Source organism: Ceratotherium simum, chromosome 20 (assembly GCF_057802395.1).
Source record: "Ceratotherium simum simum isolate JZ-2026a chromosome 20, ASM5780239v1, whole genome shotgun sequence".
In the NCBI taxonomy this organism is placed as follows: Eukaryota; Metazoa; Chordata; class Mammalia; order Perissodactyla; family Rhinocerotidae; genus Ceratotherium; species Ceratotherium simum.
The window spans coordinates 15,564,269-15,589,371 of NC_141919.1; the positions used below are offsets into that span (position 1 = coordinate 15,564,269).

General features: G+C 39.7%; 1 long non-coding RNA gene across 1 annotated transcript in view; it reads right to left on the reverse strand.

Moving 5' to 3' along the window:
• Positions 1-25,103, reverse strand: part of LOC147914368 (uncharacterized) — a 66,167-nt gene that overhangs the window by 19,477 nt on the left and 21,587 nt on the right. Inside the window, exon 2 of the long non-coding RNA XR_015555305.1 lies at positions 8,634-8,850. This is a non-coding gene — a long non-coding RNA (uncharacterized LOC147914368). The remainder of the gene's footprint in view (positions 1-8,633; positions 8,851-25,103) is intronic.

Here is a 25,103-nt window from a genome sequence, read left to right on the forward strand (position 1 = left end):
TGTTGTCTTCACTTCAATGCCTGGTTTTGCTTGGCTTTCTGCGTATTTTTCAATCTCTCTTTTTATTCTTCTCTCTTTGTCTACAGATCTTCCAGTTGCTCATCATCTCCATCAACTCATGGCCATTTGCCATGCTTTGTTCTTTAGTATTTATGTCCTCCTGGCCTCCGTTGGCTCCCATGCCTGAGGCATTGCTGTCTTGACCCCTAAGTTTCTTGTGGTTTGTGATGATCTAAACCAGTATCATCATCCTACCCAGTTCCCTGACCTACAGCCACCCACATATTGACTAGTAGAGTGGAAGCAAACAAAGGTCATGCCGTGAAGCGAAATCCCCTCCTCCAGTCTTAATTCTCCGATATCACAGTAGTAGGAATGAGAGGATTTTATTGCTCACTTATTTGGCTGCCTCTTTTCCAATAACCTTTTCCTTCACAACCCCAAGAAACCCATCTCCACGTCGTAATACTGTAGACATCAATGTTATGCAAGATTGCTCTATCTCCAAATCATGAATCTAGGCACATTACCTTCGACCACGATATTGTAGTTCCAACCATTCCCACTTTGGGCTTATGGGAACCTCTGGTCTATTGACCCCTCTATGCTAAGTAATACTTCAGCCTGTTAACTTCTTCGTTTCCCTTCTTTTCCAGTTTATATGCCATAATCCTTCATTTCAAAACCCCTCTCATTGATACCCCAAACTCCTTTATGCCTTTGTATTTTGTCACATCCAACCTGAGATCAACCCCGCTTTTGGGCTTTCTCTCTGGTAACACTTAAGCATCTGATAATTGCTGGAGAAAAACATAGTAGAGCAAATTGTTATCACTATAAATCTACAATTACTAACCTCAGTGAGCCCTCAACACTGACGACCAATCCTACCAATTTTTCCTCGCCAACTGACCCTCTCACTTCCCCATTTTCTTCAAAACTGTGATGATGCCTGTGCAACCTGCCCCTCCTATGTATGGCTAACCATTTTTCTTCTTCACAGAGAAAATTGAAGCTATAAGAAAAAATTCCCTCAATTTTAAGTTAACAATTCTACGAACCTACATATTGTTCTCAGAATAATGACCAACACACTGACACAGGTTGCCTCTCATGCCACAACCCCACAACCTTTATGCTTCAGCCACACTGGTCTTCTTTTAGGTCCTCTAATGTCGTGTCTGAAACTTCCTTGATGATAAGAATCATTCAAGTTATTTGATAAATTAAAATTTCCAAGCCCATTAGATAATACTTTAAGGGGAAAGGCCTAGAAAGTGGTATACTTAACAAGAGCCTCAGGTCATTCTTACTATCAGTAAAGATTGGGAAAAACACACCATGATCTCTCCTTCCACAGGGCTTTTCAAATGCTATTCACTCTCCTTGGAAACCTCTTCCTTCCTTTCTCCCTCTTTCCCTCTTCCCACCAGACCAGATTTACTCTTACTCATCTTCCAACTTTCTACTCAAGCATCACATCAGCAGGAAAGCCTTTGTTCACAAGCCCCCCTCCCCCCACTCCCACCAAGTTTAGGAAGTTTCCTTTGTCATATGCTCTCATAGGACCACATTCCTTCCCTTCATGACACTCATCCCAGTTTAATATCACACTCTCATGGTGTGATTATTTGGTCATTGTCTCTCACCCTACGAGACTATGATGTTAGGTGCCATATCTGCTGTCATTCATCATTGTTTCTACAATATCTAGGCAGTAACCTGGTACATAACAATTCCTCAATAATAATTAATAGTTGAATGAATGAATGTGGAATGAATTAATGAGTTGGCCCTTAAAGTTGACAGGAGATATTGGAGATGAATAAATTATAAACTTGACAGAGAGTTATCTATTCTCTGCTTGGATATATTTTAGTGTTGGGCAATCTGTTCCATTGTTGGATAGCATTAGAAAATTAATTTTTCTGTTAAATTCAAACCTGCCGCCTTGTAACTTCCCACCAATGCTTACAGTTTAGCCTTGCTGGAAGCATGATCAGTCTGTTTCCTCTTAATGATATTCCCTTCCAATATCTGAATACTTTTAGCATGTGTCCCCTAAGTCTTTTCTCCTCCAACATAAATAAACACATTTGTTTCAACAGTTCTTGATTTGAGATAGTTCTCAGACTTAACTATGCCCTCCCCAGGTTCAGCACACTGTAATGAACACAGAAACAAGATAGAAACAACAGAGCCATGAAGCCCTCACATCTTCAGAACAGTAGCTCTAAGTCATTACTTTGAGAAGATGAGGCTGGCTGTTTCCTTCCTTCTACCGGTTACAGTTTAAATTACAAAGTCATTGAACCACCAACTGCAATATCTCCAGGAAGGATTGTGCCTACAAGGCGATGAATCCACAGGACACACGGGATTTATCGCAAGTACTTTTATTGGAGCAATTTGTTGACAAATGCCCAAGAAGGAGTACAGAGTGATCAGTAATAATAAAACCTTATGGAGATCACTTCCCCAAATGCTGTCTGGGAGAGGAACTGAGCCAGATTCCTTAACCAAAGGTAGGTTTTCTGTATCTTTCCACTAGTAGTTTTTATATGTCATTTCTGGAGAAATTTCAGATGTTTCAAATCTAAATCTAAATCAAAGCTGTGATTTATAAAAATAGCAAAGGGATTCGATTTATCTCTATTCGCTAATCCTAGCCAGCAGCTGAAAAGAATTGGAGTTTATATCCTATTACTCTCTCATAGCCCCATCCCCCAGGCCACAATGTCAAGTTGATACAATTACTTCTGGGATGAGCAAGGAGGCTGTCATATTGACCAATGTTTCCAGTGCTCAGGAAAAGAAGACGGTTTGGTCTTCCAGATTAAGAGGACTACATGTCCCTCTAATAGCTGGAAATCTTTCCAAGGGTCACTCTTACGGGCTGCTCTGAAAACCAGAGGCAGAGGACCATGTCATTGCTTGGCTTTGGGCCCACAAGGCCAAGTGTCACTTAACAGAAAGTGTTGAGAGCTACTTAGTGTGTTTTAAGACAATGACGCTACTAATGTATAGTAAAATATGGCAATAAATGACAGCCTGCAATTTGGACATAACCAAATTGTTCATTGGGTCAGGACAATACTGACCCAGTATTTTTAAATTGAGAAAGTTAGGGACAGAGCTGGGGCACTGGCTACAGGAATGAAAAGGAAAGGATTTATAAGAAAAAGAATCCACAATCAGAATTGACAAAAATTGGAATTGTATCACACTCTAACAAACATACCACCCCATGCCCAACATTTCTATCAATCTATCTATTTAGAAAATTTTAAACATTTACATAATTAAAAAGTCAAAACTAAATAAAAAGTTATTCCCAAAGAGATCTCACTTTTATCCCAATTCCATCTCTCTATGCTCATCCACCTCTCACAATCATTTTCATTTGTTTCTGGTTTATACTTCTTGTGTAACTTCTTACAAAAAAAACCCATATATATATGTGTAATTTATATTTCTATTTCACTTATCAATATATCCTGGAAAGCACTCTTTATCAGTTCACAGAGATCTTCCTCATTCTTTTTCACAATTTCATAGTACTACATTGTGGGAATGTACTGCAGTTTATTCAATTAGTCTCTTAGGAATGGATATTTATATTGTTTCCAATATTTTGTTTATACAAATGCCACAGTGCTGAATCTTCTGCACGTGTTTTTGTTTTTCATGTTTGTGGAGTGCATTTTCTGGGTAAAATTCCCAGAGGAGAAAGTGCTCTGTAAAAGGGCAAATGCATATGAAGTTGTATTAGGTATTGCCAGATTTTTCTCCATTGGGTTGTACCACTTTGCACTCAAGAGAGGAGATGGTTTTGGGTGGCAGAGTGTGGTGGGGAGGCAGGGGAGGAGAGCTCTTTTCTAATGTCCCTACAAACCTCTTTGCCCTGTCCAGGCTTGCTCTGTGATTAAGTCTCTATTGTCAAGAATGTTTTCCCCTGTAAATAAATGTTTAAAATAAATGTTTAAATTTGCAGTTTTAATTCAGGAAGACACTGATAACTAGACCTAAAAAATTGATGACTCCATGTCTGTTCCACACTCCCAGGATTCTTCTCTCCAACTGCAGCCTCTTCCCTGGCTAGGCCAATACAGAGATGAGGAAGAGCCCTTTAGAGCCATTGCCATCAACACCACCTACATTTACTGGCCAGTTACTATGTGCTACACACCGTGCTAAGCTACTGTTTGTGCTCCAGACTCCAACCTTTCTCACCTTCTCAAGGACTTTCTCTCAGTTCCTTCCTCTATGTTCTATAACATCACTTTCAACACCTGCCCAGGCCCCCGGCTATTTACCATCAGCATACCAACATTGTATAATACCTTCCATCCCAAAAAGGGAAAACGAACCCTCCTTGAGCCCTCATCTGTCTCAAGTTACTGCCTATTTTTTGCTCCCTTCTTAGCCCAATTTTTCAGAAGTGTTATCTCCATCTCCTCATCTCCCATTGCCTAACTCAATCCATTACAGAATGTCTTTCTCCTCCAATATTTCAATCTACTCTTGGTTAAAATGACCAGCAAACTATGTTGCCTATTCCAGTGGTTGTTCTTCTCTCATCTCCATTACCCTTCGGCAACTTTCAACACTGCTGACCCCCCTCATGCTTAAACTGTTCTTCGGTAGCTTCTAATATCATGTCTTTATTCCTTCTTCCCTCTTTGACTGTTTTTCCTATGGGACCTGCTCTTATGACTTCCAAATAGTGTAGTTCCTTAGGAGTCAGAACCAAACCATTTTATTGTTTCTCCTCTCTCCAGCGATCTCATCTATTCTGGTGGCCTTTTCTGATGATGCCCATATGTACTTTTCTCCAGCCCAGCCCTCTTTCCTGAGCTTCAGACTCACATATCTTACTGATGACCTGACAGCTCCACTTTGTCACTTTACCAACATCTCAATCAACATAGCACGTCCAAAATGGAACTCCTGATTCCCCTCCGTAAACATATGTCCCCAACACTAGGGGGCATTCCTAATTTTGCCATTTTCTTAAATTCCCACATCCAACTCATTAGCAAATTCTGATTGTTCTATCTTAAAAATGTTTCCTCATTTCCCCTGCCTCTACTGTAGGCCATGGACCATGATCTTTTGGCTGAATTACTGCAATATGCTATTCACAGATCTTCCCTCTTTCACTCCTGCCCCTCAATCCACAGTGGTGAAAATGCTCCACCAAATAGCCTGAGAGATGTTCTAAACATAAACCAGGTCACGTTACTGTTCATATCCCACCATTCCTACCAAGAAGTCTTCAGTAGCTTTTAATTGAACTTGGAATAACCAAACTCTTAAGGCCCTTGCCTGTCTGGCCTTTGACTATTTCTCAAAAGGTCATCTCATCCTACTACTACCAGCTACGTTGACTTTCTTTCTGTTACTCAGATGCACTTAGGTTCTTCTCTTAAATTCCACAGTTAGTTTCTTTTTGTCCTTTAAGATTCAGCTTAAATGTCACTTTTATGAGGAAGTCTTCCCTGAGCTCCTTATAAAGGACATAGCTCCTACTTTATTATTCCCTCATTTTTATGTTTATTTCACTCATAATCCTTGCTGTTGTTTGCTGGGGCTTTTTGGTCACTTGCCTCCACTCTAGGAATATTTTCTCAAGTATCCCCAGCACCTACCACATTGCCTGACAAATGGTAGGCACTCAATAATACTTTTTGAATAAATGAGTGAATTAATGGATGAATATAAACTCCAGGAGAGCAGGGACCATTTTTGCTTGTCTACTCCAGTGTCCTCATTACCTGGCATAAGAGTGAAACTCAATAAATGTGTGCTGAATTAATGATTTAACCCCTATCTTACAGCTGAGAAAACTGAGGTTTAGCAATTTCCCCTTGATCATGCAGGCAGTAAAGAGGCAGAGCCACCACTTAAACTTTCATATTTGACAACTCAATTCTTGAAATATTAGTGTTGAAAGGGGCTTTGGAGATTCTCTTATCTAATTTTACAAACGAAGAAAATGAAGCTCAGGATGATGAAATGACATACCGACTCATCTATTTTGGTCCATACTGTAGGGCCAGCTCTGTGACTAGCTAACCTGGTAAACTTAGTTAAATTACCTTCTCTGTCCTTCATTTTCCTTACCTGTGAAAGGAGTCAGAAGGTCTCGATGGCATTATTTAAGCATTCCTTCCAGCTCAGAACGTCTGACCCTTCCTTCCTCAGGTTGCTCCTGCCTCCTCCCCTCACCATTTCTCTCTTATTTTAAGATTGGGGGAAAATTTAGTTGCATTACATGTGCTTTGTTCTGCACTCCAATAAAACTATTAGTAGAAAAAAAGTTTAAAAAATTGTAAAGTTTCCCAATCTTTGTGTACCTCAGGAAGAACAAGACTGCCACTGTAGAAGCCCCCTAAAGGAAAGACAAAAGTTATATTTTCAGCTCCCAGCCATAGTTGAAAAAAGTATGTCTATAATAGTCATTCTGAAGAAATATCATTATCAATCCCTGTAATGAGGCAATAAATTGGAAAAGGGTAAAATAATGTTCATAGCCATAACTGAATATAAAATTCCTTGGTGTGTATGCAAGAAAATGAATAACCCCACATTTCTGTAGTTTTCACTTTATTTTAACTGCTGAGAAGAGTGACTTATACTACAAGAAGACAAACCATTCTTATTTACACTCAAAATGTCAAATCCCATTTGCACTCAAAATGCCATCACCTTGCATAACTCTACCAACTTAACCTGCACAAAAAATAAAAGCTAAAAGCAGAATATGAGACCTGGAATATTAATCCACTCTCTTTTCTCTGCAGCCTTGATCAAACATCCTGATTTGCTGCAACCATTCCAAGAGGGAAGTGTTTTGAATTCTAAAATAGCTTAGCACCAAATGTGTCATAATTATCTGAAACTATATTTAGAATGATGAAATTTGCCATGAAATCTTAAATATGCTTCAAATTTCAGTCTTATTTTTAATTAATATGCCAATCCACCTTTGCAATAATCAAGTTTTACAGTCTCCCAGTGCTGGATAACTTGGACGTTGTTTGTGTGTGTGTTTTTTTAATCTCACAATTATGATAACGTAGTTCTCCCACAGATCCTTCCTTCTCCTACATATTGTCAAAGGAAATCTGATTTCATCACAGTGGTATATTTGTCTATAAAACCCAATGATGTAAAGTGAAGTGTCTTGTCACACTGGTTACAAAATCATTTTAACACCATCACGTCTACCATCCTTATGATCTGATATGTGCGGTAAGAGGGCAATATGTTATAGTGCTTTAGTCAACCGTTTCTTTTTACTTAAACTCTAGGGTAATGGAAATGGAAGCTCCAGACTTAAAAGAAATATGTCTTTTATTTTTTTAAGTGGATATGGAGTTTGAAAACATTGATCAAACATAAAATGCATCACTCATTTCACACTCCTTTTTAGGCCTCTTCTGTGTTTTCCATTGAATTTTTGAATATTTAATATTTGATAGAACAATTTTAAGAAAAAGTCATGTTGAACCCTGAATTATAACAATCCTGTTCCTTCTCAAATTGCACTGTGTGAACAGAAAGCTTATCTGCTGACATTGACTTTTCTACCTCTACAGACTCATTTGGTAAGAAAGAGAGACAACAACTGGCTGGCAGTCTCACACACATATGTGTGAATTGAACTGGTCCTTGAGACTTTTCTGCCACTGCAAATAGTAAGATGTCAGTTGTAGACCAAATAAGGTTGCCATGAAAAACAAGAAAAGTATACAATTCAGAGTATTTAAAACCTTTTCTTAGCAACTTGACAAACTTTATGTTTGTTTCCCCTAAAAACCTTAGGCTTGTATTTTGTATATTTTTGTTTATTTCTGTTTATTAGTAATTTATTTATTTATTTCTGTGTGTGTGTGAGAGGAACACACACACACACATCTGATGCCAATCATCCTCTTTTTTCTTGCTGAGGAAGACTGGCCCTGGGCTAACATCCAGGCTCATTTTCCTTTACTTTATATGGGACGCCGCCACAGCGTGGCCTGACAAGCGGTGCGTCAGTCTGTACCCGAGATCTGAACCTGTCAATCCTGAGCCACCGGAAGCCGAGCACACAAACTTAACCGCTACGCCACCTGGCCGGCTCTCTAGTAATTTATTTTTATTTTTTATTTATTTATTTATTTATTTTGGTGAGGAAGATCGGCCCCGAGCTAACAGCTGCCAATCCTCCTCTTTTTGCTGAGGAAGACTGGCCCTGGGCTAACATCCATGCCCATCTTCCTCCACTTTATATGGGATGCGGCCACAGCATGGCTTGCCAAGCAGTGCGTCAGTGTGCGCCCGGGATCCGAACTGGTGAACCCCGGGCCGCTGCAGCAAGCGCGTGCACTTAACCGCCTGTGCCACCGTGCCAGCCCCAGTAATTTATTTTTATTGTTCTTTAAAAGGTATTCCTTGGCAGTTTGGAAATTAAAAAACTGGTACTTCCCCAGTGATGGTTTGAAAATCACTGTCGTAGATGAATGTCTTAATTTACTTGTAACAAAGAACCACGTCACTAGGAATAGAGATTATAAACAAATCCAAAAAGCCTTTAGTATGTGTGGGAAGCCATTGGTGTATGTTACTGGGTCAATGATACTCACTCGGTTCTTGCTCAACTGGATTGAAATGGAACTTGCAAACTTTGCACTCAAATCTGCCGAGGCATCATAGTGTTGCCAAGAACAGAAATTCCAAACAATCATTCAGTAACCATTCTCAGGAGTATAAGGCTGGACGGCATCGTTCTGTTCCTGGGTCATGATGTAGGCTTCACATCTCTCCTTTGGTGTGGCTGAATATCTGTCTGCCCTTTATTACCTTTAAGAAGAAGACAACGCAATCTTTATTAGAAGAGTATATTAGTGTTTGTTTTTTTTCTTTTTTTTTGTGGGGAAGATCGGCCCTGAACTAATATCTGCCAATCCTCCTCTTTTTGCTGAGGAAGACTGGCCCTGGGCTAACATCCATGCCCATCTTCCTCCACTTTATATGGGACGTCTGCCACTGCATGGCCTAACAAGCGGTGCACCGGTGCGCAGCCGGGATCCAAACCGGTGAACCCCGGACCGCCACAGCGGAGTGCGCGCACTTAACCGCTTGTGCCACCGGGGCAGCCCTATAGTAGTGTTCAAAAGCACCCCAGTGGGGAGTTATTCTTATAAATTTATGTATCAATCAATATCCAAGGCATATCTTTTAAGTGCCACTAGGTGGGAAAACTTTACCCTCACGGAGCTTGCAGTCTAATAGAGAAGACAAATACTAAGCAAGCAATTACATAAATAAATTTAAGATTAAAACTGTGATAAATGCTATGCAAGAAAGGGAAACGATGCTATGAAATTTATAGCAGAGGGAATCTGACCTAGTTTAAAGGATTGGGAAAGACTTGCCCAGAGGACGTTCTTTAGCTGGGACCCGAGGATGACTAGGAGAGTGGTGAAGAGTAGCAGGGAGAGCAGTCCAGGCAGAGGAAAACTAGGTCACTTCATCTTGCTGCCAGAGACTGTTTTATTGTGCATGTATTCACTTCTCAGTAGAAAACACTGGCTCCACATAGTTATACTTTAATCATTAAAATCTTGCTCTTGGATTCCACATAATATCTCCTGAACTTTTTTTTATATTTCCTCCATCAACATCCATCGAGCTCTAAAATTCTATTTTCCAGCAGTGCTATACAAAGCACGGGCATGACTAGAATATTCCTTTAACCTATGCAGCTCCTAAACCTGTGCTCCCACAAACCCTCTTTACCCAGCGTTCAGTTGCTGCCTCTCAAATCCCGTCCAACAAGATTCATAAGGTGCAATGAACTTCAGCCCGGCAGTTCCCCTCTCCCCAGCTCTTGCTCCATTGGTCCTGGGTGGGACTCATTCCTAGATACAGGGGTGGACCACATGTTTAGGCTCGGCCAGCTAAACAATGCGCTTTCCTGATCCATTGTGATAGGCTTTTATGAGAACCAACCAAAAAATGAACTCTTTCAATATAGTAGAAAAGAGAATAAGTGATGGAGAGAAACAATTTTTGATTATGTTGTTTCAATCCTCATTACAGACTGTTTTTTTAATTGAAATATATTTGACCTATAACATTGTGAAAATTTAAGATGTACAACATGTTGATCTGGTACATTTATATATTGCAATATGATTGCCATTGTAGTGATAATTAGTACCTTTATCATGTCACATGAGTATCAGTTCTTTTCAGTGGTGGGAATAATTAAGGTCTAGTCTCTTAGCAAGTTTGTTGATTATAATACAGTATTGTTGTCTATATTCACTATACTGTGCATTAGATCTCTTGGACTTATTTACTACTCGTTGCAAGTTTGTACCCTTAAACATCATCTGTCCTATCTTCCCTCCCATCTCCTGGTAACCACCATTTTACTCTCTGCTTTACGAGTTTGGCTTTTTTAGATTCCACACATAATTGATATCATACAGTATTTGTCTTTCTCTGACTCATCTCACATAGCATAATGTCCTCAAGGTCCACCCGTGTTGTCACAAATGGCAGGATGTCCTTCCTTAATACAAACTTTCTTGAAGCCAGATATATCCCTGGAATTTTCCATTAAATGAGATAATGACTCCCTCCACCTTTTTTTTTTCTTAATGAGTTTTTGGGTTGAGTTTTCTTTCATTTGCAAATCAGAGTCCTAACTTTTATATTTATATTTATATAGAACCTATATCAATCTTCTATCTGATTAATGTATTGAGCATCAGCTGTGTGAAGAGCACTGCCCCAAATCCTGAAGTATACAACAGAAAGCAGGATTATCACACTTCAGGACCAGGGAGGTGTCAATTCACTCTAGCCAAAGGCCACCAGGAACACACCTGTGGTTGAACAAGGTGGGGGTTTATTAGCAAGGGAGAACACACACCATGAGGAATTGTGGGTGTCTCAATAAAAGAGTGGTAGAAAGGACTTATGGTAATTTGAGGGAGGGACAAAGGAAGCAGGAGCTCTCTCTGGACTGAAGCCTGTCTGAAAGACGCATCAATTCTACGATTGGCTATCTCAATAAATCTCATCTATAGGGAGGGCAGACTAGAGTGAGGATAAAGCTGTAATTGGGAAACACATAGCAATCCCTCATATTAGTCAAGAGAGGGGGAAATTTGCTATTTTGTGGGTGGCACAGTGACTTTATTTTTCTCTGTGCTTGACAAAATTATGAAGTGGTCTTGAGTTTTCTCATTTTATCACGGGCTGAGAGTGATCTTGCATGATGTTGGTGTTCAGTGAGATTATGTCCAATAGGAGAACAACACAGTCCAGCTGTGAGCATCAGGCCAGCTTCTAACAACACCGAGGCCTGGCTGTGAGCATCAGACCCGTTCCTGGATGTCAGGGGCTGCTGTTTTTCTCTTTCTTGGAGGTTAAGAGATACAGAATCACACTGAGGGGACTCTAGACCCCTTTTAGGTTGAACTTGGCACTTCTGTTCCCAGCAGCCACTCCAAGCACAGGCAGACTACGAAGTTGCTCTCCTGATTTTGTTTGGAGAGGGCTAAGAAGGCTTTGATAAAACCCCTTAATTTTCCTGCACCTGAATAATGATGCCAGAAATCCCATTAACAAGGATCAAAGTCTCTCACTTCCTAATGAAAGAAATGTCATAAAATTCAAATTCCTCCAGGAAAGGCAACACGTTTAACTTTCGCTTGTCCCAATAAAGAAATGGTGACCCACAAGACAGAGTGTATTTTGATCATTCCTCCAAAACGAAGTACAAAGGAATTTCATTCCCTGACTCAGCACAGCAGTCATGGAGGAATCCTCAGTTCTTCTTTCCCACACAGGGGTGGCCTGGTTCCCCTTGATGATTCTCTGTTCTCTCCCACCCACCACAGAAATTACCACCAGGAAGTTAAAGACAGAGAGAAAGGGCAACTCTGGGTCCAAATTAGCTCACCCAGGATCCAGGAGACTGAGCTCCCACCTCAAGGACAGGTAGCTCCATGCTTCATTACCTGCACTGCAGAGCTGGCAGGAAATGCAACAGGCTTGCCAATCCCAGACTCTCTCTCTCCCACAAACTTTCGGGGCCTGTATTCTACTCCTGTGCACACTACAAACGTACCGTTTTAATTTCCACTAGGTACCTTGACTGCTTTCCTTCCCGCTAAAGAACACATCATCATGCCGTAGAAATTTCCTTTCTGAATAGTCTTTTGCCCTCAATAATGACATCAGGCCAGAACAGGTGGGAAAGTACTGGAATAATTTGATTTCTCCCAGAAGGTTCTATCCCTCTCCTGTCACTTCTCAGTATTCTTCTGCTCCTGAAACAGGTGTCAGCTCCTCTTAGCCACATTTCTCCCTGCTTGCCCTATGAAGAAAAGACTGGGGTTGGAAGACCCACACATCATTTATTTTCTTTTATTGCCAGATTTGTTCATACTGTATGACCTATTTCATCTTCTTTAATCTTTCTTTCTAATTAGTTTACCCAAACTGAAATGTAAATGATTCATTCAATCATTTATTCATTCAATAACAAATATTTATTGAGAGCCTACTATCAGCTAGGCACTCAGTGAATGAGACTGATATCAAATAGTTTCTTGATAAATAGAGGGAATAGAAAAGAGCCTTGGACATGAGAGGGGATGGGTAGAGGGGTCTCATGGAGGGAGACAAAGGGCAAAGAACGGAACACATCATTTTTCATCCCTTTCCCCATCATGTGAGGGTCCTATTGGAATGCTCAGTTCCAGCACTCTGGTTGCTCCACTGTAAGCTAATAAATGCAAAACTTTTAGGGAGAAGATCTGATTCACAATCCTTAGGCTATGAAGACCCTGGCTCCAGCCACTTAGCAGTGACTTGGAGAATTTCAACATTCTCATTTGAGAGTACAGGACAGTTAACGTGCTACTGTGAAAATAAAAGCTAAACCCTAAAAAATGTGGCTCTGAGACAGTGTGGTCCAAGAAATCGCTGAGGTTTGGAATGAAATATGTTTGTTGCAGGATAAGAATAGGTATGTTAATCTCATGCAATTTTATCTTTTGGGTTTCTCTGGCATTTTTAAGCGAAGTGATCTTATTTTCAATAACTTTAATAAAATTTCAGTTTGAGAGAAGCGTAAAAAATCCATATTTCATCCCAGGTCAATGTTCTGCTCTGTCTATTTTAATTTTTAAGGCAATGTGAAAAAAGAAGTTCAGAAAATAACACAAAGAGAGTCTCTGCTAATGGTGAAAACCGACGTGCAGTAGGGTATGTATTTTGAAGCATATGAACATCTAACATGAACGAGATTTTTGTGGCTTGCCCCCAGGTGGGAAAAAGGTCACTGTAAACATTAAGTTGTCTTCAAAATTATGATATATTTATAAAGAAGAAAATGATTTTGTACTATAAACTATTGGGAGCTCAATGGGCATATTATCATATGCGTGCTTTTTTCAGTTTTATATTCCTTATTTATAAAGAAAATTTCAGCATTTTAGGTATCTGAGAGGGAGAAAACACAGAACGCTACAGTAAGTAATACCCCACTATGTAAATCTGTTTCAATCTGCCTTTTGCATATATCTGCCACATTTTATTCTGCCCATGTTTATGCTGTTCATCTACTGTTGAAGAAAACTCCCACTGGTATCACACACAATGTCCACAGGTATTATAAATATCCTTTCATTTTTCTCCACTGAGGGATAAAGCACAGGGTCAATTCAAAGTCAATCTCAAATTTTTAAGGCAGGCAAGCATATCATTTGCATACACATCAGCAAGCTGTCCTTTACTTAGGGAAAGATATACAGATACTTTAAAATCAGGCCTAAGATATAAAACAAACAAGCACAAAGGTAAAGCCAAGCTGAGAGAGAGAGAGAGAGAACAGAACAAATAGTAATAGCTGTGAATGTTTGTTACAGAAGAAAATTCTTTCTGTAAATTGCTTTTGGTTAAGATTCTGAATGACCTAATGTGAACTATGTTGGGGACCCTGATCTGGGAGTGCTCATCAGTGGCTCCGAGGTGCGAGACATCATTTATTTGCCATTTAAGATACCACCTTAAAATGTAGGTTTCAGGCACTGATTGGTTTCAGCGATTTTGTTGTTGTTATTTAAATAAAACTTTCTTTTCAATTATCTCTGGCTTAATTAAGGCATGCTGGCAATTTGCTTTGGTCACACAGAACTTATCTGTAAATACCATCCTTTGAAAGTCATTCATCCTCCTCTGCCCACCCTGAGGAAAAAATGCAGGATCCTAGGAAAAGCCAGGGCAAATGACCAGGACACAGCAGGTGTCTCCCTCCTAGGACTTGATCATGGAGATCACTCTCTCAGATCTCCTAAGTGGCTGCCTGCTTGGCCAGAAATTGGAAATTCAGGGACAGGAAGAATAAAAGGGCAGAGGAGAAACAGCCACAAAAATAAACTGTACTTTGTCAAAAGTGAGCTTCCAGCTGAGTGAATACAGGGAAGTTTGGGGGCCAGGCTAGACCCTGGACACACCAGAATTGGCTGTTGCTCTTGTCAGGATTTTCTCTACTTCCATCCTCCCCTCCTGTCCACAATATTACCACATTGAGGTTGACCCTTTCGCTCTCCTCAGGACATTTCATGGCCTCTCAAACTAGTCCTGATTTAAACCCATTTTGCAGAAAGGATCAGCTCTTCACACTTTCTAAGGTGTCAGTGATGAACCTCAGCCTAAAGGGTAAATTCCTAGAAGCAAAGTATCAGTCTTCTAACAACTACAAAAAAATACCAAAAAAAATTTTTGTAATTACAAAAAATTACAGAATTATTTACAATTATGTACCAAAAATATCACATAATTACAAAAGATTACAAAAAAAGAAAAAGGAAAAGAGCCCTGACAGTTTAGTTTCATATGAGTAAGGAGTGGAGGGTCTTTCCTAACATCCTCCAAACACTGTTAGTGTTTCCCAAACATGCTCTGGAAGCGCTGTTTTCCTTGAGCTGTTAGTAGGTATTTCACACACATACACACAAAGTTTGAAACTCTAGGGGAAAGACAATGCAGAACTGAGCTGTCAATATGCTTATGTGAACTCTGGGTTTCTAAAATATGAATAGTATATATACATCATTTTCCAAACCTATTTGTCCACAGAAATTTTTTTGAAGCATATGTCTAGTATAACCCTTTTCTCTTTGGCCACATCAACTCAACCAGGAGATAATTAGATACAAGTAGTTTTTCAAGATCACTTCTTTAATTTTTCCAGACCCTTCCTTGAACACTGTATCACTTGCCCTTCCATTCCTACCTCTTTTCCATCTTCCTCCTATTCCCACACCTGAATCATTTCAGCTGGCTCACTCTAACACTGTCTTCAAGACTTCATTCAAGCATTATCTCTTCCAGAAGTGTTCCTTGACTTCTCACAGCTTCCACCCTGTATTAGTTTCTTAGGCTACTATTAACAAGTTACCACCAACTGGGTGGCTTATAACAACAGAAAGTTATTCTCTCGCAGTTTTGGAGACCAGAAGTCTGAAATCAAGGTGTTGGTAGGGCCACACTGCCTCTGAAGGCTCCAGAGGAGAGTCCTTCCTTGCCTCTTTCAGCTTCTGGTAGCTGTAGGCATTCCTTGGCTTTTGGCAACAATACTCCAATCTCTGCCTCCATCTTCATATGGCCTTCTCCCCTGTGTCTATGTCTTCTCCTCTTCTGTCTGTTATAGGGACACTGTCATTGGATTAAGACCCACTTTAATCCAGGGTGATCTCACTTCAAGATCCTTAATTACATCTGTGAAGATCCTTTTTCCAAATAAGTTCTCATTTATAGGTTCTAGGTAGTCACACCTTTGGGGGAGCCACCATTCAACCCACTACACACCCTCAGGCTGAGCTCAGGCCCCTTCACTACCCTCCTTCACTTCCTCAGTACCTTTGGCAGGTGTTTATCACAGCATTTACTCTACTGTGTTATAATGACTATGCCCCACTGCTCATCACACCATACCACCCTGTGAGAGCCTGGTGGGCAGCATCAAAGTCTTATTTGTCTTTGAATTTCCATCACCTAGTACATAGCTGAGTTTCCATAAATGCCTGAATGAACAATCCTTCCTCTAAACAGCATCTTGCACTCTTAAGGCTGTTGCTATGTATCCTACTTCCTTGCCCTACGTGGTCGTTATATGATTACTCAAAGATCTCTAAATCACAGTTGTTCTCAAATAGTTACCCCTTTTCAGGAAAACTAGCCCTGAGCTAACATCTGTTGCCAATCCTCCTCTTTTTTACTAAGGAAGATTGGCCCTGGGCTAACATCCATGCCCACCTTCCTCTACTTTATATGGGACCCTGCCACAGCATGGCTTGATGACCAGCGCCTGGGTCCGCGCCAGGGATCCAAACCTGCGAACCCCGGGCTGCCAAAGCCGAGTGCGTGAACTTAACCACTATGCCAGTGAGTTGGCCCAAATAGTTACCTTTTTAAAAAATTTGCAAGGGATTGATTCATAATTTGGCCACTTGGTAGAAAATGTTTGCCCTGTCACAGAAAGCCTGGCATTGATGTACTGGCATTGCTTTGGTAATTGGCATCATTTTTGTTAATGTACTAAAAGGGCAGAGAAATGCCTTGAAATGAGCATTTTTGTCCAAAGAACCAATTACCACAGTGTTCATCTACCATGATTATTATCCACCAATGGCATGGGAACAACAGAATGTTGGAAAGGTTGGTGGTTGTCTTGTTTAGGAGTGACCAGGGCTTTTGCTTATGTGTTTTTGCCTGTGTTCTGGCTTCAACACAGCAGCTCCCAATAGGTTATTTCCTATTGGGAAATACAGACATTTACAAAAACTGTTGTTTGCCCTTCAGAAACTGATCATTGATTTGGGGGGAGCAGAAATGTAAACAAATCACTTCAGTGCCTTGAGTATTTGAGAGGGGCCATGTGTGGCGCATGGCCTCTCCTCCATGGAATCCACATTATGCAGAAGTTCTAAAACTGTCCAGAGTGGAGCCTTGAGACTTTTTGATACAATTCAAACACCTTAGTGTGATTTACAAGGGTCTTCTTCTTCTTATCTCTTCAGCCTCATTTCTCCTCCTACCAGAACACGCATCAGCCACACTGCACTATTCGTTGGTTCCTAATGTGCTATGTTCTCTTTCTCCTCCAGGCCTCTGCTCACACTGTGAACTCTTCCAATCCAATCATCTGCTGCCTCCTCTCTGCTTCCCTGCCCCCTCTCCTGTCCACACTACTGGGGTGTCACCTGGCTTATCCATCCTTTTAGTACCAACCTACATGTCACGTCCCCGACACAGCCTCCCCTGAACCCACTGAGTCAGAAGTAAATGCCCTTCCTAAACATGCCCTCAAAGCTCTTATATGTGATACTTCAACACTGTGTTGCAGTTATTTGCTTGCTTATCTTGTCTTTTCTATTAGATTGTGAGCAACCTGAGAGCCCTACCACATCTTGCTCACCTTCTTATCCCCAGGGCTAATAAATGCCCCTGTACATTGAAGGCATTCAATACAGACTTGTGGGATGAACGAAGGATGGAAGGAAGGAAGTGTCTTCCAGAACTAGCCCAGTGCTCGCCTGTCCTGCTTGGACAGTGAAGTACCCAGTTCTCAATCTCCTTTCCTCCTCCCTGCAAGTCTGAGCTCACACGCAGGGTGATGGATCTATGTTAGAGAAGCCCCCAGCAACACCCAGCAGAATGCACCCGTTCATCTGCTTCTGTATGCTTCCAGCCATGAGGAGAGATGATCTATTTTCTGCCTTTGATGCTTGTTGCATTTTAATGAAAATAAAAATACCATTTCCTTTTCTCACATTAACACTGAGAGGAGGCTTCCGGATAGGCAGAGTTGCCAAACTTTCTTTCCTTCTTTTTTTCTTTGCCTCCCATACGTCATTTAGATTGCATTGCTTGTTGCGTCAGAATAAATCATCAGCGTCTGCCCAAATTTAAGCAGCTGCTAGCTTTCCTCGTTTTTCCTATTGGCTGGATAGGCTTTCTGCAAAGGTGCTCACATAAAAAAGTCTTCTTCAAGTCTGTTTTACATGTCTGCAGAATGTGGTTATGCCATCTAAATGGGGTTCCTTCATTTATTCAACAAAAACTTGTAGAATGAATGAATGAATGAATGAAGTCTTCTAGAACTCAATGCCATCTGTTTATTTGGCCCTCCAGTAATTAGCAGTCTGGGTTGTATCCTGTTCTGGAAGAGGTGGAATGAAATATCTATTAATCTTTCTTCATGATCCACCATTTTTCAGACCTAAAACTTAATAATCACCCTCTTCTTTGATCCTAAGAGGACTAGGCAATATCTATAGCTAGTATCCTTTTGTTTCGTAATCAGACAAGTTTTTCATTCTCTGGGCCACAAATTAAATTATCATAGATTTTATTTTTGTAAATTTCTGGTTTTATTTATTTTTTTAAGACTTTATTTTTTAGAGCAGTTTGAGGGTCACAGAAAAATTAGGAAGAGTTATGGAGATTTCCTATATACCCCCTGCCCCCACACATGTATAGCTTCCCTCATCATCAACATCCCCCACCAGACTGGTACATTTGTTACAGCTGATGAACCTATATCGACACATCATCATTACTCAAAGTCCTTAGTTTACATTAGGGTTCACTCCTGGCGTTGCACATTCTGGGGGTTTGGACAAATATATGATATGTATCCGTCATTATAGTGTCATATAGAGCAGTTTCACTGCCCTAAAAACCCTCTGTGCTCCCCCTATTCACCTGTCCCTATCCAACCCCTGATGAACACTGATCTTTTCACTTAGTTTTGCCTTTTCCAAAATGTCATGTAGTTGGACTCGTACGTTATGTTGCCTTTTCAGATTGGCTTCTTTCACTTAGTAGCAGGCATTTAAGTTTCCTCCATGTCTTCACGGCTTGATAGCTCATTTCTTCTTAATGCTGAATATATTCCCTTGTCTGGATATATCACAGTTTATTTATCCATTCACCTACTAAAGGACATCTTGGTTGCTTTCAAATTTTGGCAATTATGAATAAAGCTGCTATAAATATCTGTGCACAGGTTTTTGTGTAGACATAAGTTCTCAACTCCTTTGGGCAAATACCAAGGAGTGTGATTGCCAGATCTTATGGTAAGAGTATATTTAGTTTTGTAAGAAACCACCAAACCATCTTCCAAAGTGGCTGTAACATTTTGCATTCCCACCAGCAATAAATGAGAATTCCTGTTGCTGCACATCCTTCCCAGCATTTGTTGTTGTCAGTGTTCCAGATTTTGACCATTTTAATAGGTGTGTAGTGGTATCTCATTGTTTTAATTTGCATTTTCCTGATGACATATGATGCTATCACAAATCTTCCTCCCTCCATACCCTACTGGGAAACTCCAGAAGGAAGGTTACCTCTTCAGTTCTCAGTTGCCTGCTCTAAGGGTAAAGGAAAATGGTGATAATAGGGATTTTTTATTTTTTTTCAGGTTCATATCCTGATTGATAACTCCCCCAGGAGCAAAATATCCTTTGATGACTCTAAGAAAGATTTGTCAGATGATTCTTTCACATTAATAGAAAATTTTTGTTTTAAAATATAAACTTGAAAAAGAAATGTTTTGGTATGAGAGAGAATGACTACAAAACAAGGTAATTGCCCTCTTTATTGCTGTCTCTGGACAGCTGCCCAGAGAGGAATAGATTCCAAGGGGCCAGAGCTTCAAATCAATTTATAGTCCCGGTGGTCTGGATGGCCAAATAGATTTCCTACTTGCTACTTGATCTGTGAAAGCCAGAAGGTCTTAATTTAAAGCCAGACTTTACTGAAAATCATTCCAATAGACTAACTCCTGTGATCCCAAGTGAAATGAATTTAGAAATCGTAGATAAAATGTTTTGTGAAGGACTATAATAATTAAACATCTAATGAAAATGCAGTATGACCTACTGTTTTCTGTAGTATGTGGAAGAAAGACGTGTTTATCTAGGTCTTTTGCTAAATAGTACTTTGGGCACTGCTCTTAATTTTGGAGATCTTTGTCAGGCATCATTGAAACCTATAACTGCAATAAATAGAATCTGCATCTGCGAAGATGTGTTTTCAAGCTTTTAACATGCATTTAACTTAGGATGGGTAAGTTTAGACCACTTAATTTTACTATATATTCTTTTTTTTTTTTTAATGCAACGTGTTTTATTAATGTTTATTTTATTTTATTTTTTTTAATTTTTTTTATTGCAGTAACATTGGTTTATAACATTGTAAAAATTTCAGGTGTACATCATTGTACTTCTATTTCTGCATAGATTACATCATGTTCACCACCAAAATACTAATTATACTGTATATTCTTCACCAAATTCTTACCAACTGGCCACTTTTAATGTGGGACTTGCTTTCTACAAAGACAGGAAGTCCAATTCCTCCAGTAGGATTTCTTTTGGGTGAAGATAAGATTGCTTCAGTTGGATATTACCAGATATCCCTAGCCTTGTCCCAGTGCCATTAGCTCAATGATGTCAAACTTCACACTATTAGAGGGAATTCCTCTGAGCACAGGAGCGAGATGGTACAATGAAGAGGTGACCTCACTAGTGAGAGTTCTTTAGAATATAATATTGGATATTTTCACAGGTTGGGTACAAATTTTTATCCTTATCAGGAATTTACTAACTGATGGGAAACAGGCTAAAAAAGAGATAATCCACAATATTGACTATATTATTCTGAACAGAGGGAGAAATGAATTCCACTTTCTGTCATGCATAAAATAAGAGTAGTCTTTTCCAGATAGAATGCTGAACTCTCCATATCGGAACCAGGTTTTCTCCTGGGGAGTGACGATCTCTAACTCGAAAAGGAAAGCTACTAACAATCCCTTAGCCACAATTCACCAGAAGCCAGACCAAAATCAGCTTTATTTTACTCCCATCCTCCACTAGACACACAACCATTTAAGACAAAAAGTTCATCTTACTTTGGCTGTGCTTGAAAAATTTCAGCCTTGTGGATTTAACCAGTCCATCATAAGTTGGCAGGAAACAACTGTCAGAAGGTTGCCAAATAAATAACACAGAAGTTACTTGCAGGGAGTTTTAATATATCTCTTCTTGACAGGCTATATGGATATAGCTATAGATATAGATATTAGAATCTTGCTATATCACCCATTATCAAGGATCTTCTGTATGCCAGGCACTTAAAGCTGCTGCAAATACAGACATTCTTCCTGCTCTCAACAAGTTGATAGACCAATGGGGAACAGAGAGAAGTAAACAAATGATTACAGTAGAATGTGACAAATGGTGTAATAAAAGCAGATTCCAATGTCTATGAGTGCCCAGAGGAAAGAAGGTTAATGCTTCCTTCTTAAGGAAAACATTCACCACCAAGTTAAAACTCTCTAAACTATACACATCAGCTGCAACAAGAACAATCAAAGCTTTGCTACTCAAAGTGTGGTGCCCAGGCCAGCAGTACTGGCATCATCTAGGAGCACGATAGAAATGCTTCTAGCCTCAGGCCCCTCTTACTCACTCTGTCTGTGTTTTAACCAGATCCCCAGGAGTTTTGTACACCCATTAATTCTGAGAAGCACTCCTCTAGAATAGCATTCCTCAAACTTTAGCATGCCTCAGAACTACCTGCAAGGCTTGTTAAAACACAGATTGCCTTGTGCCCGACCCCATTGTTTCTGATTCAATAAGTCTGGGTAGGGTTCTAGAATTTGCATGCCTAACAAGTTCCCAGGTGATGCTAATGCTGCTTGTCTGGGGACCGTTTTGAGAATCACAGGTGTAGATCATACTCATGAACCTGATTCCAGAAAAAGAAGTTAGTATGAAGACTCCACACGATTTTGGCTCAGAAATGTCTCATTGACCAAATTAAGAAAACTACTGTAAGACTTTGATATCTTGCATATTCAGGAGCAAACCTGTTCTTTAGTAGATGAAATTTCCATCCTATGTGCCCTGCCCAGATGAAAAAGATGTGTTTTCCACTTTATTCCCAGTCCCTAGAACAATATAGGTGCTTAATAATATTATGCTTTCTTTTTTCATGAGGTAAGCATGGAAGATCCTGTTCTTTGACAGAATGTCCATCTTTGTCTACACCACTGGTTGGAAGAGTAGATTCTGAGTTTTCTGGAATCGGCCACATGCTGCAGCACAACTTGCCAGAAAAGCCATGCCATGAGAGGATACTGAACACTTATCCAGCTATCAATAAAACAACCCTAGGTTTCCCATTTGGCTGTTGCTTCTTTCGAATACACATCTAACACACACCAGAGAGAGTATGCTAGGAGTTAACCATGAAAAGCCATCTTAAATGCTTAATAGTGTGGTCAAAACCTAGGTGAAACTATATTGCTCCATATTCACAGAGTTATTCAGAGTAAACGAACTGCCAAGGATTAGATTCCACTAATTAGAGTGGCCCCTCAAAAGTTCTAGTAATTGAAAATCTCTCATGTATGTTTAACTTGAATCTTCAGGTTAACCATCTTGTCTAGTGGCAGCTTAGAATGGTCCATATACATAGAGAGAAGCTAAGGGGGCTTTTCCCACATCTTCCATAGATTAAGGTCATGCCTTTTCAAGGGTAAAGCACCCTTTGTTAATTTGTTATACTGAAAATTTCATAAAGGATACAAATCATGAATCCTTGACTATGCCATTACCCCACTGATGCTTCTTCACTGATCCTACTTATCTTGACTATTTCTCCATTTCTGCTGCCTGTTCTAGTCCACACAAGCTCCAGGAAATAGAAAGCTGGGTTGGAAGGCATCTGCCTGGCATTCTGGAGGTGTCTACTTTGATTATTATTCAACAATTCCAACCATTCATGATAATGTAATGTGATTTATGGTATGTTAAGTGACAATTCTTAAATATGCATTTACCTCAGCAGTTTAAAAATAGGTGAAACTACGAACACGAAAACAATATCCTCACTCACGGAAAGTAAACCCATTACTCTAAATACAATATGTATTTCCATATGCCCTGAAGAAAGAATTCCTCTTCCCTATTTTGTTGAAGTGTAAAGGTATTATTTTTTCTCCTTATCAAACTATTCCAGAGTTGTCAGTTATAGTGCTAAGCCTCTAAAAGCTTAAGTAGTAAGGGAGCTGTGAACTCTGTAAACACTCATTTATTAAAAATAATTGGAAAAAGCAACTGACTTTTACTCACATACCTTATCAATCCTTTAGAATCACCATATTTGAAGGAGGCACTGTTGTCTTAAACAATGTCATAGTGGGGATAAAAAGAAAAACTAAAACTGCTCCAGCTACAGCTCTAGAAAGTACTGCTGACAGAACATGTCACCACTGACTCCCTTCTTCCAATATTAGTAGGGAAATGAGTGAGATAAGTGGGAGGCTTATATATGATATGCTCAGCTTGGCCATTACAAATGTATGGACTATCCACCCTACACCTAAGATCATAGCAGCAACAGGACTAGGCATGCTCTGTCTTTATGAGAATATGTATACACACACTCACACACACAAACATATATATAATGCTCAAGCAATATGGATCTTTGTGCAAAGGAAAAGTTAGGGACCAACTTTTCCTTTGTCTCCTAAGGGAAGAGAGCAGGGACAGAAGAGAGTTTTTACATTATCCATGTAATTACCTAACTTGCCCCCTTCATTTTGCCTGAGCAGAACAAGTTGTGTAAGACTAAAGGATGAAACAGGCCCTTAAAGGCTTAATTAGTATCATATTGCCAGAAGTTGCTGCTAGTGGCTATGTGTTATTGCACTTTCCTTCTCCCAGGGATATTTTCTTTCCTACCACTAATTGCCAAGATAGGTTTTCCTAATGACACACCTTTGTCCTTCATCTTACTCAACAGTGTGAAGAAGATAAAGAGACCCACTGAAAACAGGTTAGACATGGTACACTAAAGTTTGTTAATATATAATAAATTACTGTCATTTCAATTCTCCCATGATCTTTGTGGTACATTTTATGCAAAGAATAATGAACAAAGAGATCTCAGAGAAATTTCCTGAACTTCTTGTTTTATATACATAGAAATTTTATTATAATATCATTAGGGGTGGTAGAAGGTGGGGAAGATCAAAAGAGGGCTAATTTCTAGGAAGTCTTCTTATAATGGAGTCCATTTGGCAACTTAGTAAATAAATCTCTTAACTCAGATCCATAAAGAATCTGGATTATGGTGAATTCTGTTCAATGGGTAGAGTATTAGAATAAGCTTTCAAAGTATGCTCTTTTTGCACAAATCTATGGACTTAAGCCAGCAAGGATCTGAGCAAATTCAAATCTTTCTTGCCCCTTTTGTCTTCAGAACTTTTCCTGGGAATTACATGTTTTCACTGACCATCATATTACCTGTTTGGCCACCTGCCTTCAGTTATACAAATACAGTGTTGAAAACTTGCTCATGAACTCAGTCTGCAGCCTTTATCTGCCTCCTGCTATCCCAATGTGGGTAGAAGAAGAAACTAGAAAGATTTAGAGTGATTGGGAACTGTCTGCAAAGGAATAGACTGAAGTTTGCAGGAGTTTACCCTGGACCCTGCTTCAAGGCAACAAGTGATGTGTGGAATGTAAAGAGGGATGGGTCTTAACCCTCTATTCCAAACTTGGTCTGTATTTTCAGACGCCTTTTTATTCCCAGTAGAGCCATGGTGATGTAGTGACAAGAACAAGGAACTGTGAATCTCAAGTCCTTCTACTATTTATTAACTGGATGACCCTGTTGCGTCACTGAGGAATACTCTTCATCTGGAAAAGGAAATTAATATTACTTACCCCAACTAGGCAGTTGTAGGGTTCAAAATTCTTTATAGATATGAACGTGCCATCCATGGTGCTATCATGGCACCGAAGGAAATTTTGGAATGCAGAGATTTGCAAAGATTTCATTTTTGCTCTGAGACTTTCCTCAGAGAAAATAAAAGTAGATAATAAATGCATTATGTTCAGTAGCAATAAAGCAGGCCTTTAATAAAATCACCTTTTATTGCTGCAAAAGCTATTCCGGGTTAACTCTACCCTAAAAAACTACAACCTACAAACACAAGAATTCATATA